The sequence below is a fragment of the Mauremys mutica genome, chromosome 1 (genome assembly GCF_020497125.1).
Source record: "Mauremys mutica isolate MM-2020 ecotype Southern chromosome 1, ASM2049712v1, whole genome shotgun sequence".
Taxonomy (NCBI): Eukaryota; Metazoa; Chordata; order Testudines; family Geoemydidae; genus Mauremys; species Mauremys mutica.
Window position 1 is genome coordinate 314,117,441 of NC_059072.1, and position 14,010 is coordinate 314,131,450.

General features: G+C 40.6%; 1 protein-coding gene across 6 annotated transcripts in view; it reads right to left on the minus strand.

Annotated features, from left to right (window-relative positions):
* The window catches only part of NBEA (neurobeachin), an 842,868-nt gene that overhangs the window by 417,308 nt on the left and 411,550 nt on the right, over window positions 1-14,010 (minus strand). The gene's annotated exons all lie outside the window — the stretch shown is intronic.

Consider the following 14,010-nt stretch of genomic DNA (forward strand, 5'->3'; position numbering starts at 1 on the left):
ATTAGAGCCAATCTCACTGTTCTATGTGAAACTTTACAATAAAAGCAAATGGCCATTTATGTGCAATTTAAACTCTCTCGGAGACAACTGTCCTTATGCGATCCAGAACACCACCTGTGCCCTCTACCTCAGACTTCCTCTAGTGCAGGGAAAATTGAAAAAAGTCCTTTGAGCTTTCTATTATCAGATGGGCATAATCTTGACATGAGAAGAAATTAATTAAGTTGTGTCCAGATTGGTGGTCCTGTGAATAGCAAGCTTTAATAGATGTATATGAATCTGGAAGTGAACCTGAGGAATGGATTATTTGCATGACACAAGGACAAGGAAGTGAAAACTTTGCTGGGTGATAGCACCTAGAATTCACAAACTCCTTTTAGTTTCATAGCTCTCTCCACTAAGGGGAAGACTTATTTATAATTAGTCTGGAAGTGCACATACGATTGGACAAGACTGTGTGAGTTTAGGAGACCTCATGAACCAGGCCAAGGAAGTCTTAGTCTCTCTGGTCTTTTCCACAAATGACTGAGTCTCTGGAAGAAAAGATTCCAGGGGTAAACATTTAACTCCCAGCAGGAATACAAAATCTTTAATTCAAATACACATGACACTTCAATGTACATAGTATCAAGTTGTGGCTCTGATAGTGAAGAAGTTTTAAGCCTACTGATTGGAGGAGCCTGACAGAAGCTAGCTTGTCTATATATGGAAGTTATCTCAATATAAGTTGAGATGTAAATTTAGACACATTCAATTATGGTACAACTCTGTGTGTGGACACTTATTCTTGTATAATAGACCTCTTTACCTTCCTCTTCACTCATTCTGGAATCAGAGTGTCCACCTGGTTAGTTGTACCACTAAATCTTTCCTGTATAGACAAGCCCAAGTCAAAGGATATGAGTTATCATTCAACATGTTTCTTTCCACCATCTCTGAAGGCCCTAATGCAGTTTCTTAGTTTTCTACCTTCATCACCAAACCTTTGAGTCAGTTTTCAGCAATGAATTTTGTTTTTATATTTAATCTATTGTATTTTTGACTTAAACAGTGTAAAATAAATTCTATATCCATAACACCTCAACTGTACTGTTTTTCAAGTTAACTTGAAGTTGGCCAAGAAAGTTTTCAAGTTCTTTCCTGGTGCACATCTTGAAGGCAAGTAACAAAAGCATGTACACAACCAATAGGATGTATTGCAGGAGTGTATATAAAACACATGGACAAGCAAAGGAGTTTTTTACTGTTGTAATGTTTAATTGGTCACCCAATTAAAGGTTTCAATACACGTCATAAGGACAAGTGCTAAACAGATATTGGTTTAAAGGCACATGGAAGGGAAGGCTGTGAAAAAACCACCACTACCAACATCAATTTTGGAAAACCCCTGGGTACTGAGGTCAGGCTGAAGGTACTATTTTATTGTATTATAGAAGAAATGTTCCAGAGCAAAACCTGGCACTGGGATGTTATTCACATCCTACAGGTTTATCAAGGCTAGATAGTTCTCTGGGAGCAATTCCTAGGATCCCTGTGTAGATTGATTCTATTTTAAACCTCATGGGGGTGACAAGTGGGGCAAATACCAGTCTAACCATTTCAAGTCCAAAAATCAAGCACAGTCCCCTGCTGGGTTTTGAATGATGAATTAAGTGGAATAAGAGCTGGAGAACCTCTGCCTGCAGGGAACTGCAATCACAGCATGAACATCCTTTAGATGCTGAATAAAATTCTGGCATAGTGCCTCATTTTTCTTTGGACCTCGACAGAGGAGGAGAAAATAATATAAGGAAAAAAGATGCTTGTCCTTAAAAAAATTTTTTTACTACATAGTCCAGTGTTATCATGCAGCAGTTCCACTTGTTTGATGTGATGAGTCCACCTACAGGTTATGTTAGAGTAGTACTTACAAATCAAAGGGCTTGCTCAGAAAGTCTTTATAAAATTCTTTTCTGGAGCAACAACAAGTACGTCTCTCCAGGTTTGCTCTAGGATGAGACAAATTGGTAAAAAAAGAAAAACAAATTAATTCTGCATAAAAGCAGAAAGCTAGGTCGCTGCAAGAGAAAGGGATGTGGGGGAAATGCAAGACATCAGTTGGCTAGCAGAATCCTTGGTCTGACCCAGAACGTCCATTCTTATGTTCTTAAGCCACTGACCCCTAAACGTAGCAAGACCAAAGGAGTACATGTATTTTCTTCTTTGAGAGTTACTGACGTAGTGGATAGTGGGTAAGCAGTCGATCTGATAGATCTTGATTTTAAGTAAGGCTTTTGACACTGTCCCACATGACATTCGCATAAAGCAAACTAGGGAAATGTGGTCTAGATGAAATGAATATAAGGTGGGTACACAACTGGTCGAATGATCATATTCAAAAGGCAGTTATCACTGCTGTCAAACAGATGGTATATCTAGTGGGTCCCACAAGGGTCTGCCCTGGGTCTGGTACTATTCAATATTTTCATTAATGACTTGGATAAAGGACTGGAGAATGTGCTTATAAAATTAGTGGATGATGCCAAGCTGGGAGGTGTTACTCACATTTTGGATGACAGGATTAGAATTCAAAATGACCTTTACAAATTGAAGAATTGGTCTGAATTCAACAAGGTGAAATTCAATAAAGACAAGTGCAAAGTATTACATGTAGGAAAAAAAATAAAATGCACAACTAAAAAATGGGGAATAGCTGGCTATGTAGTAGTACTGCTGAAAAGGATTGGGGGTACAGTGGATCACAAACTGAATACGAGTCAACAATGTGATGCACCTGCAAAAAAGGCTAATATTCTGGGGTGTATTAACATGAGTGTCATATGTAAGACACGGGAGGTAATTGTCCTGTCCTATTTGGCACTGGTGAGGCATCATCTGGAGTACCGTGTCCAGTTCTGGCTGATGCACTTTAGGACACACAAAAATGATAAAAGGTTTAGAAAACCTGGCCTATTAGGAAAGATTAAAAAAACTGGGCATGTTTAGTCTTGAGAAGAGAAGACTGAGGGGGAACTTGATAGTCTTCAAGTGTGTTAAGGGCTGTTATATAGAGGATAGGGATCAATTGTTCTCCATGTCCACTGAATGTAGGACAAAAAGAAATGGGCTTAACCTGCAGCAAGGGCGATTTAGGTTAGATATTAGGAACAATTTTCTAACTATAAGGGTAGCTAAGCTCTGGAATAAGCTTCTAGATTGTGGAACTCCCATCACTGGAGGCTTTTAAAAAAAAGTTGGACAAACACCTTTCAGGAATGGTCTAAATTTAGTTGGTCCTGCCACAGTTCAGAACGCTAGACTTGGTGACTTCTTGAGGTCCCTTCCAGCCCAACATTTCTATAACATCCTCAAGGGGGTATTCTACTATAGTTTTGGACACACAGACCAGTCCTGTCCAGGTTTTCCTCAACGGCTTGAGGGCTGAAGAGTGACAACTAGTTTGAAAAAGAACCTCGGATATGCTGTCCAAGACTGCACATGGCAAACAGGGTCTGAGAAATCCAAGAATGTCCCCTGGTCCAAATTTCTATATGTTCAAATTTTCCAAGTACTCCCTTACCTGCTCTCTATGAAGAGTTGTTTGTATTAAGTCTTCCTTGTTTCTTAATCATAAATTTTTTAGTTTTGTTAATGACATTTTAAAAAACAAAATTCAGCATTTCAGTCCTTCTCAATACTTCTTTCCAACAGCTCTTACTCATGAGATTTCTTAATTTGTCAAAATTTACTTTCCTGAAATCAAATGCCTTTTTAGAGCTCTGTTCTATTAATCCATTCCTTATTATACTGAATGAAAGTAATTGGTTTGAGGCTTTCATATTATTTTCTCATTTTCAGTCAATTGTTCACTATTAGTAAGAAACAGATCCAGGATAGCTTCTGCTCTACTTGTTAAAGATGTATTATTAACTGGTGTACTAGTGATGAGACAGAGTCAAAGTACCAATTGACAATCCCTATTCTCCTAAAGTTAGACTTGGACCACATAGGCTAAAGACGAAGAAGAGGGCATAAGTGATTAGTCTCTGTTACACAGTGAAAAGCATCTTTGAAACAGTCCAAATCATAAGACCATGTTGGACTTTTTCAGCAGAAGTACAATTATATGTGAAATTAATTACTGTAGGTTCACTTTTCAAAAAAAGTGCCAGATGATATGCATTTTCCAGTAGCTATCTGAAACTCTGATTTGTAATATTTCCTGCCATGTTAAACGTGTTCAGAACATACATTTCTGGGTGGGAATCTTAGGAATTCAGGAGTTAAACCTGAAAGATCAGGACAACATACTTTGTTCCCTACTTCACGGAATTCCTACAACCTAATTAAATGGCTCATCAAGCTAGTACAGGGATCGGCAACCTTTGGCATGCGGCCCACCAGGGTAAACATCCTGGTGGGCCAGGCTGGTTTGTTTACCTGCCACGTCTGGAGGTTCATCCGATTGCGGCTCCCACCGGCCGCGGTTTGACGCTTCAGGCCAATGGGCGCTGCGAGAAGCGGCGTGAGCCGAGGGATGTGCTGGCTGCGGCTTCTCACAGGTCCCATTGGCCTGGGACGGCGAACTGCAGCCAGTGGGAGCCACAATCAGCTGAACCTGTGGACGCGGCAGGTAAACAAACCAGCCCACCTGGGGGCTTACCCTGGCGAGCTGCATGCTAAAGGTTGCCGATCCCTGAGCTAGTAGTATATCGTAAAGACACAGGGCGTTCTTCTATAACTATCCTGTGGCAGGTGCTCAGAGAAGATTGCACTGTGGCTAAAATAAGCAGAGGTTTCTGCTATGACAGTTTTCAGTTCCTGTGTATCCAAAGATCTGTGAACTGTCAAATAGTGTTTTCTGCCAAATAGAGTGGAAATTGTAAAGTCCTGAATCTTGATTCTGTTGAATGGCAAGCATGCATTTATACTGATTTTTACTGCCTCTATAACCTTTCATCATTCTCTGATCCAGATTTATGGCAAATTTGTAATACTTTATATCTCTCTATATTTATTTGACTTGTCAAAATGTCCTTTTGTAGGAAACATTTCATGTTCTAGTAGCCTTTTAAGTGGGATGACTGTACACAGGGAGGCTGTTTCAGTAACATCTCTTTTGGTGGTCTCAATTAGGGAAAGAATTTTGCATAACTGATATTTATGAAATTCCAGCAGGCTGTACACAATACTTTAAGGTAATTCATCAACAACTTGTTTCTGTTTAGGAAGGGGCTGTAAAATGTGCCCAGTAGGATTCCAGTTTGCAGTGATATTTTCTGTTTGGAGCTTTTTAAGGGACTTTTTTGTCTTGTGTAATAAACACCTGCTGATTTTCATGTGGTTGGAACCAAATTCTGCAAATTCCATTTTTTATTACAAAAACTCATGAAATACCACATGAAAGCAATGTGCAAAACATTCCACATGTGTAAAGCCACCCTCATCAAATGCTCTAATAATATTCAGTTGTTCAATGCATTGTTAGTGACACTGAACACTTTTCAGAAGTTCAGAAGAAAGTCACTTATCTGTACCTCAAATTCTTGTTCCAATTTTTAGCCATATGAGACTTGTTAAAGTCTTTCAGAGACAGTAGTGTTGTTTTGCTGGGATTCTGTTGCAAGTGTTTTATAGTAGATTCACAAGATAAGGAAAACAATAAGCAGTGAGGTAAGTAAATAACTGGTTGTGCAAGTCAATAGTGAAATATGTAATTCTCCCTGACTAGCTTCTAGGTACCTTAACAGCTGAAAATTGTCCAGGACAATATATTTTGAGAATTTAAAAAATATTGTTCTGAGGATCTATGAACTGAAGGAGTGCCCAGAATTGGGCTCTGGTTGCTTTTTGCTACAGAAAATGGCATAAGGCATAATCTCCATCTAATTAGGTATTTTAGAGTGATAGCTCTGTTATGAGCTCTGACAAAGCGTTTTCTCTCCCCCCTTCTCAAAGATTTGTTACATTATTGAAAAAATTTATACTTTCAAGATGGTCCCTAAACTGGGCTCTTTGAACTCTGTGAACAGTGACCAGTGCAAGTTTTGTGGAGAAAACAAAAAGATGACACATACATAGTAGCCATTTTGGAGGCCCAGACGGATCCAGACAGGATCTGTAAGGAAAAGGGATGTGAATACAAGAGGGTAATGTTACTTATACAACGTTTAACTTTTTTTCTGTTACATGTTAATATTGATTTTTAATTTTTAGTCAGACTGCTGATTGCCTGGCCTGCTGGAGAGTGCCAAACAATTAGCAAAATAATTTGATTAACTGAAAGAAATAGTTCCTGGGTGTGTGAATAAAATTAGGAGTCTGGATATGGCAGAAGGGGAGGGAGGGGGAGAGAGAGAACAGTGTGCAGCAGAGGAGAGCTGGGGGCTAGCAAGGAGATAGTCAGCTTGTTAGCATCTGTGCTCCAGACCCCAGGAATGACAACAAAAAAAAAGCCTTGAAAAATCTCAGAGAGCAAGGTGGAGAGAAATTTTGAGCACACAGGGCTCACCAATTTTTCAGCAAAGTGTATCAAGGAATCCCCAGATTGTCACAGTCTATTGGCAAAACTTGCTAACCATGTATATGCAACCACAAAAGCTACAAGTCATGCAGGTTTTAGACCTCGAAATGGAACAAACTGTGCAGGTAGCATCAATAAATTTTCTCCTAGTGATACGAGAGGGCAAAGTGTTCACGCTGATTCTTTTAACTCCATCAGCTGCTATGGATACCACTGATCACAATGTGCTGCCATATTTGAGGAGTGGATGGTACTGCTGCTCGTTACTGGCTAAATTCCTTTCTTTGGTCCAAAGGATTGTTTTGGGCAACTGCTCCAAGAATTCTCCTATGCAGGGTTCCACATGAATCTTATTGTCTCATCTCTTGTGTAATAGGTACACAAGGCCGTTTGATGGGTTAATGAGGAGGCATGGGCTGTGCTACCATCAGTATGATATTCTCGGTTTCATCTAATTTGAATGGTGCAGTGGAATGTATAACACAGTATTTGTAAGAAAATGACCCTTGGAGAAGGGCTACCTGGTTGAGGCTCCATTCAGACAAGATTGAGGTAATAATGATTAGGAAATCAGAAGGATTGGTAAAGATTATATTAGTATCCCTCACTGGAGGCGTGAAAGCACCATATGTGACAAAGGATCACAATTTAGGAGTCTTGTTAGATCCTAGGACACTCCAGCGCAGCTATACTGAAGAGTGCCTTTTTTTTTTTTTTTGCATCTGTGCCCAGGAAGGAGGGTGTATATGAGGGGTGGGCAAACTTTTTGGCCTGATGGCTGCATTGGGTTTCATAAACTGTATGGAGGGCCGGTTAGGGGAGGGTGTCGTGGGCCGGCCCCAACCTCCTATCTGCCCCCTCCCGGACTCCTTCCCCATCCAACTCCTCCTGTTCCCTGATGGCCCCCCCGGGACCCCTGCCCCATCCACACACACTCACTCCCTGTCCCAACCACCCCTGGACCCCCGCCGCCCCATCCAACCCCTCCTCTCATTCCTGAGAGGCCCCCCGGGATGACAGCCCCATCCAATTACCCCTTCTCCCTGTCCCCTGACTGCCCTGGAACCCCTGCCCCTGACTGCCCCCTGCCATCCCATCCAACACCCCCCTCCTTCCTGACTGCTCCCCGGGACCCCTGCCCCCATTCAACCCCCCCTTTTCCCTCCGACCACCATCCACACCCCTGCCCCCTGACCACCACCCTAAACTCCCCTGCCTTCTATCCAACCGCCCCTGCTCCCTGCCCCCTTACTGTGCTGCCTGGAGCACCGGTGGCTGGCAGTGCTACAGCTGTGCCACCCGGATGGAGCTGGGCCTTGCCGCCGCCACCACCATGCAGCACAGCCACCGGGTCAGGCCCAGCTCTGCAGCTGCGCTGCCCAGAGCATTGCACCGGCAGCGGAGCAAGCTAGCTGAGGCTGCGGGGGAAAGGGGACAGCGAGGGAGGGGCTGGGGCTAGCCACCCAGGCCAGGAGCTCAGGGGCCGGGCAGGACGGTCCCACGGGTCATGGGCCGTAGTTTGCCCACCTCTGGTGTATATACTTTTCAATACAGACCATTTTAGAGTTAATCAAACCATTGTCACCTCAAGGCTAGACTATTGTAATGCACTTTACCTGGGTTGCATCTGGAGACCATCTGGAAACTGAAGACATCACACTATGTGTCTGCCCAACTGTTAAACAGAGCTTCACAATGAAAGCTCCGAATCCCTGACTTCTGTTATCTGGCTGTTTTCGGGTTGATTCTAAGCTGTTGGTTTTAAACTTTGTAACTCTTGTTGCATAAGGTGGCACTAGCCAACACGTCTGACAGGCCTGAGTTTGTAAGTTGGGTGGCATTGATCTGGTTTGTGGTGTCAATTGTTTAACGTAAGTTGAATTTGACATAATCAATCAGTAGCACTAAAATAGTAGCTCTACCTGGCATGGGGACGTGTATACCTATCTCCAAGAATAGTTTTAACGTACATAGTGGTTTAAGAAATCAATGAATCACATCAAGATACAAACAGTAAGAAGTGCAAGACACTAGGAGAGAAAAAGTTTATTGGGAAGAGAGACAAAAAGGGGAAAAGTACTACTTTATAAAGCAAGCAGAAAATCGGTATATCAATAAACACCTCCTGCATCCCCAGTCAGCAACTATACAAAGTCCTTGTGACACCAGTTGTCTTACTAGAACATTATGAACAACTAAAAGTTGTGAGATCTCTGCTTGTCTCTGGCTCAGTCCTGACCACAGCAGCCAGTTCCAAATATCTCTTCTCAAAACATAAACCACATTGTACTTATTATCTGAGCATGGACTGGAACTGTGCTTCAGGTTATTAACTGAGGGAAATCCTATGGTCTGTGTTAGACAGGTGGTCAGACCAGACCATCAGTGCTCCCTTCTGGTTTTATAATCAATGAATCTATAAGTTTAAGGCATATATAACAGCATGGTGTAGTATACAGGTTTTTATCATCTAGAGTTTGAGATTCCTGCGTTAACCAAGAGGTGAAACCATGAATGACTTATGCAGGTCTTCTCAAAAGGGTGCCAATAAAACTTTTATTGTACCACATCAGATATTATGCACATGTCTCATACAGAAATTGTTTTAGAATTGGAAGTAAACCTATGTAGGTCATGGAGGGAGAGAACAATTATAACTAATATTTTAGAAAGCTCTAACCATAATCTAAAGTAGCCTAATATTGTGAACTTATAGTTTGATATCTCATGATCTATCAGGGATAAAATGGATGCCATGTATCAATGAATATGTACTGAATACTGGTACTGGGACACTAACAATGAAATTCCATTATTTGGTGAGATAAGGAACAAACATTTATAGAACATACTTTTTTTTTTTTTTCCAGGGGGGAGAGTATAAGGGGAGAGTTTTTAATTTGAAAGTAGTGGCTGTTTGAAGTTGCTCAAAGGTTTGGAATGCTAGATGCTGTCTCAGCAGCTATATATTAATAAGCAGAGTGCTAGGTAAAGTGGGTTATAAATGCACCCATGACTATGTAATTTATTACATGGGTTTCAACAACTGTGCAATTATAAATAAAACCCAGACACATAGAAGAGCCTAGATCCATCAGGGCTGAGGGCCAGCATCTTCTATTGGCATCAATGATAACTGATGGTGTTCAGCACCTCACAGAATTAAGCTGTTGGTAGTTTGGTAGATGCTTTAGAATCATGCAAAAAATAAAACAAACTAAATAAACCAGGCATGCAGATTTTGAAAGACAGCAAGAAGAGGAATGAAATATTTATGCTTTAAACTTGAGTAATTAAAAGGAAATATGTTTTACAACATACAATAAACAGATTTATGTTGATCAATTTGAAAAAGAGGCAGCAACGCCAAACGAGATGAAATGAAGTTTATTTACTACTTTGTAATCTTGTTATAATTAAAATCTTTAAACATATAAACAATAGATCAAATTCTTACAAAGAGAACAGACAAGCTAATTGTCGTTTGCCAATAAAAGATTCAACTTACATTATCAAGACACTACACAAAAATTCTGTGCACTCACACCCTAGGAAGCATTCTATTGGTATACTCCATTCAACAGAGTCAGAGAAGATGCCCTTTGAAGGGACAAGGGGATCATAATCTTTTTAATAAAGAAATGCTAGGAAATTATTCTGAATAGAATTTTTTCCATTTATATAATTACTCTGATTGATCAATGCTTAGATATCAAGATGATAAGCACTATATACATATCCAAGATAGACAACTTAACCCTTAAGCACATTTATTATATCTAAGGGTAGGTCCATACTTACCCGCCGGGTCGACGCGGAGAGTTCGACTTCTCGGAGTTCGAACTATCGCGTCTAATCTAGACGCGATAGTTCGAACTCCGAACGCGCTCCCGTCGACTCTGGAACTCCACCACCGCGAACGGCAGTGGCAGAGTCGACGGGGGAGCCACGGAGTTCGATCCCGCGGCGTCTGGACAGGTAGGAAATTCGAACTAAGGTAGTTCGACTTCAGCTGAAGTCGCGTACCTTAGTTCGACCCCCCCCGTAGTGTAGACCAGGCCTAACACTACAATAAACAAGTAGTTTCTTTTTCCTTTATAAGTATCATTGAGTGTGCATAAGACAGCTTGCTTATCAAAAGCCATTATTTTTATTATCTTCATATCTTAAAGAGGAAATAGTACTCCTTGATCAATAACTACTAAGTAGACAAGAAATACCTTTTTGCATTGAGTGGAACATTTTCAAACATTGATGCCTACAAACTAGGCACCCAAATAACTGACCTTACTTCAACAGGAGTTGAGTTCTAAGCATATCTGAAAATGAGGTTACTTATGTAGGTGTCAACATATAATTTAGTTGCTTAACTTTGGATGTCCAATTTTGAAAATTTTGGACTGCCCAGGTAAAAACTCATCTTCGCAAAAGGGAAATAAATGAAAGATGTATAGATGTGATTAGTATATAGATTAGATATGCAACAACAAGTTACAGAACATGATTAATTATCTTCCCTTGGGTGAAAAGAATGATTATCCAATGTGGAAGAATTATTTTTGCTGCCATTCCATTAATACATACGGGTAACAGACACTCTTGGATTAAAAAACTTTTGTTCCATCTACTTTTCAGACCTTTCTAGTAATAGTCTGAATAATTAGCTATATCAACAGCAATTTCTTTCTGCTGAATATAATTGCATATTTTGATGAAAGCTTTGAAAATTAGAAGAGACCAGCCTTAAGAGCACCAGAGAAATAAGTAGTTAATCAAATGGTGTAAGGGAAGACGTTTTAAATGTAATAGAGTAGGTCAAAAATGAAATTCTCTCTTTTTTTTTTTTTTTTTTTAAATGAGATGAATATACTCCTGTTCAGCTAAGACACCACCAAGTGTAGGTTCGAAATTTGGTCTCATGTAAAATTGTTAAAAACTTGCAGTAAAAGTTTATTGGGTTCTAAATATCTATTTATTAAAAACTCCACTCTTTTGTTATAAAAACACAAAAGGGCCAGAAGATAATAGCTGTTATGTCAGACTATAAAACGTTTTGCTTTATTTCTTTACAGGCAAACAGCCAATAGATAAAACACAAAGCAACACATATTCTCTTTCCCAGAGCTTTGTTAATATCATTAATGATGCTGATATACAGTTGTGACAACCAAAATATGAACCTTTATCTTACGGCAGAAAGATCTATCACCATGAGATCACATTAAAATACTGCTCTTTACTGCAACAAGGTACATGTAATGACAAGATAAATGCTACCTCTTTAGGTTGCACTTTGTGTGTGTTGTGAAGTATTATAGAGAAAATTCCTATGAGTGCTGCCACTGATTCAGTTGCATTGCTGGGAGCCTAACTGTGGTCAGGACTCCTGTGGCTTCTGACATTTTAATCTCTGTCACTTGCCAGAAGCTGCTGGAGTTCATGGTGGGGCTCCCACCATTGCTGGCACCAATACAGCTAAACCAGTGCTAGTACCTGTAGGAATGTGTCTTAAGAAAGGACCTAAACGAAACTAAGCCAAGCCGGTTTGCACTTTGTAAGAAAGAGTGAAATTAAACAATATCTGTCAAATATCTGCTATGAACTGTGATTCTCGTTTTACTGATTTTAAGAGGTTAATTCAAATAACGTTGTAACCAAAGTTGCTAAGATGTGCCACCAGTAATTTCACCGAAATAAGGTATCTAAGACAGGAACCCAGTGAAGCAGCTTAGAATCACTGCAAATTTCTGGGAAAATCCCCAGCCAGTAGCTTTACATGTGTTTAAGTGAAATCAATAGTTTCCTTTCACAATTGTAAAACTATGAGACAATAGAAAATATTTTAACCCCTGTGGGGAATTATTGCATTCAAATGACTTTCCTTGTGTTACAGAGTAATTAAACAAATGACCGCACTGCACCTTTCAGAGGGGAGAAGGTTGTCCGACTGGCCAAGGGAACAGTGTTCTAGGGCTGTGAGGGAGGGGAAAAATGAGGTCAGAACTGCTGCAAAAGTGGGGAATGGCTCAGACTGGCAACGGTGACTCATCCCTTGGGACTAGAAGGGTTGTAAAGGGCAAGCCCAGGCCAGAGAAGCCCTCTTCCACAGAGCAGGTGAGGCAGCACCCACTCCCTACCCCCTTTAGGTGGCAAAGTACCAGGATTGGTTAGGACCTGCTGGGCACTGCGCTAGTCATCCCTTTATAGGGGGGCTGGGAAGAAATTTTTCCTTCACCACCAGATTGGTGAGTTGGTGGAGTTTTCACCTTCCCCACAGTGGGTTCAGGGAGGGCACTGTTAATGTGAGGCATGAAGGGAGTTACGCTATATGTTGCAACTCATTATGTAACTGGGGGGCGGATGTCCAGTGCAGAAACTCCATAGGGAAGGTGTACAGTGACCAGATAAATGGCTTGGTAAAGGACTTAAAAAGGAGGTGTTGGTTAAAGGATGTGTGTGTGTTTGGGGCTCCTATGAATGGTACGGCAGGGAGCCAACTCCCCTTTCTTATAGACCACCTTCCTATGAGGGAAGGGCGATGGTAAGGTCCCAGCAATGGGTTGGCTGGGGGACCTGGATGAAAAAAAAAAGGGGGGGGGAGGGCTGGCAGAAGCCCCTTGGATAGTTATTGAATGAATATAGGGTTACCTGCACTGTATTCTGTTATTAGCCAGGTAGTCCAAAACATCTAATAATGAAGTTGCAGCCTGATTAAAATCATATCAAGCATTTCCTGTCCTTTTTTTGGTATAGCCAGACAACAAACATAAGGCCAATTGCCCAAGAACCAGAATCATCAGACTCAAATACACTGAGCATTAAGGATAGAAGAAGGGTATGTGGTGGGGGGGTGTTGGCTCTGGGCAGTGGGAGAATTACGTATTAGTATTTGGGTGGTACGTGTGTAGGAGAGGAGGAGTCTGGCTGGAGAATTTGAACACAAAGTTATGTTTTTCACAATAGCCCTTATGTAGATCATTATATGTATAAACTTTGCTGCTTTGCATGAATATCTTTGTTCATTGCAAAGAGTAACTATTTGTATATTGTGAATAAAAATAGTGTAGGAAGTCTATTTATTTCTCTTCCCAACACTTTATGACCACTAGGAAATCAGGACAATATGTAAATATGAACTAAAAGCCTTTTAAAAGGTTCTGAGAATGTTCCATTCAACAATAACTACACATTAACCTCCCCAACCCAGACCATATTGCAAAATATGTAAAATAAGGTAGCGATTTGCCTGTGTAAATCCATCTGCACATGATGGGGAGTAAGAAGGGTTACTTATCATGGAATCTTCCATTTCTATCTCCATACATTATCTATCTTAGCACACAGTCTCCTTCCTTTTTCTCCCAGGTTCAATTATTTTGATCTGCTCTCTCATTTTTCTAGTCTCTTAAAAATCAGACTGAGTGACTTACAGTATTTATATGTATTAACTTTAAAATACTATGAATTAAAGTTAATTATGTTGTGTTTGTTTGGAAGCCAGGATGAAC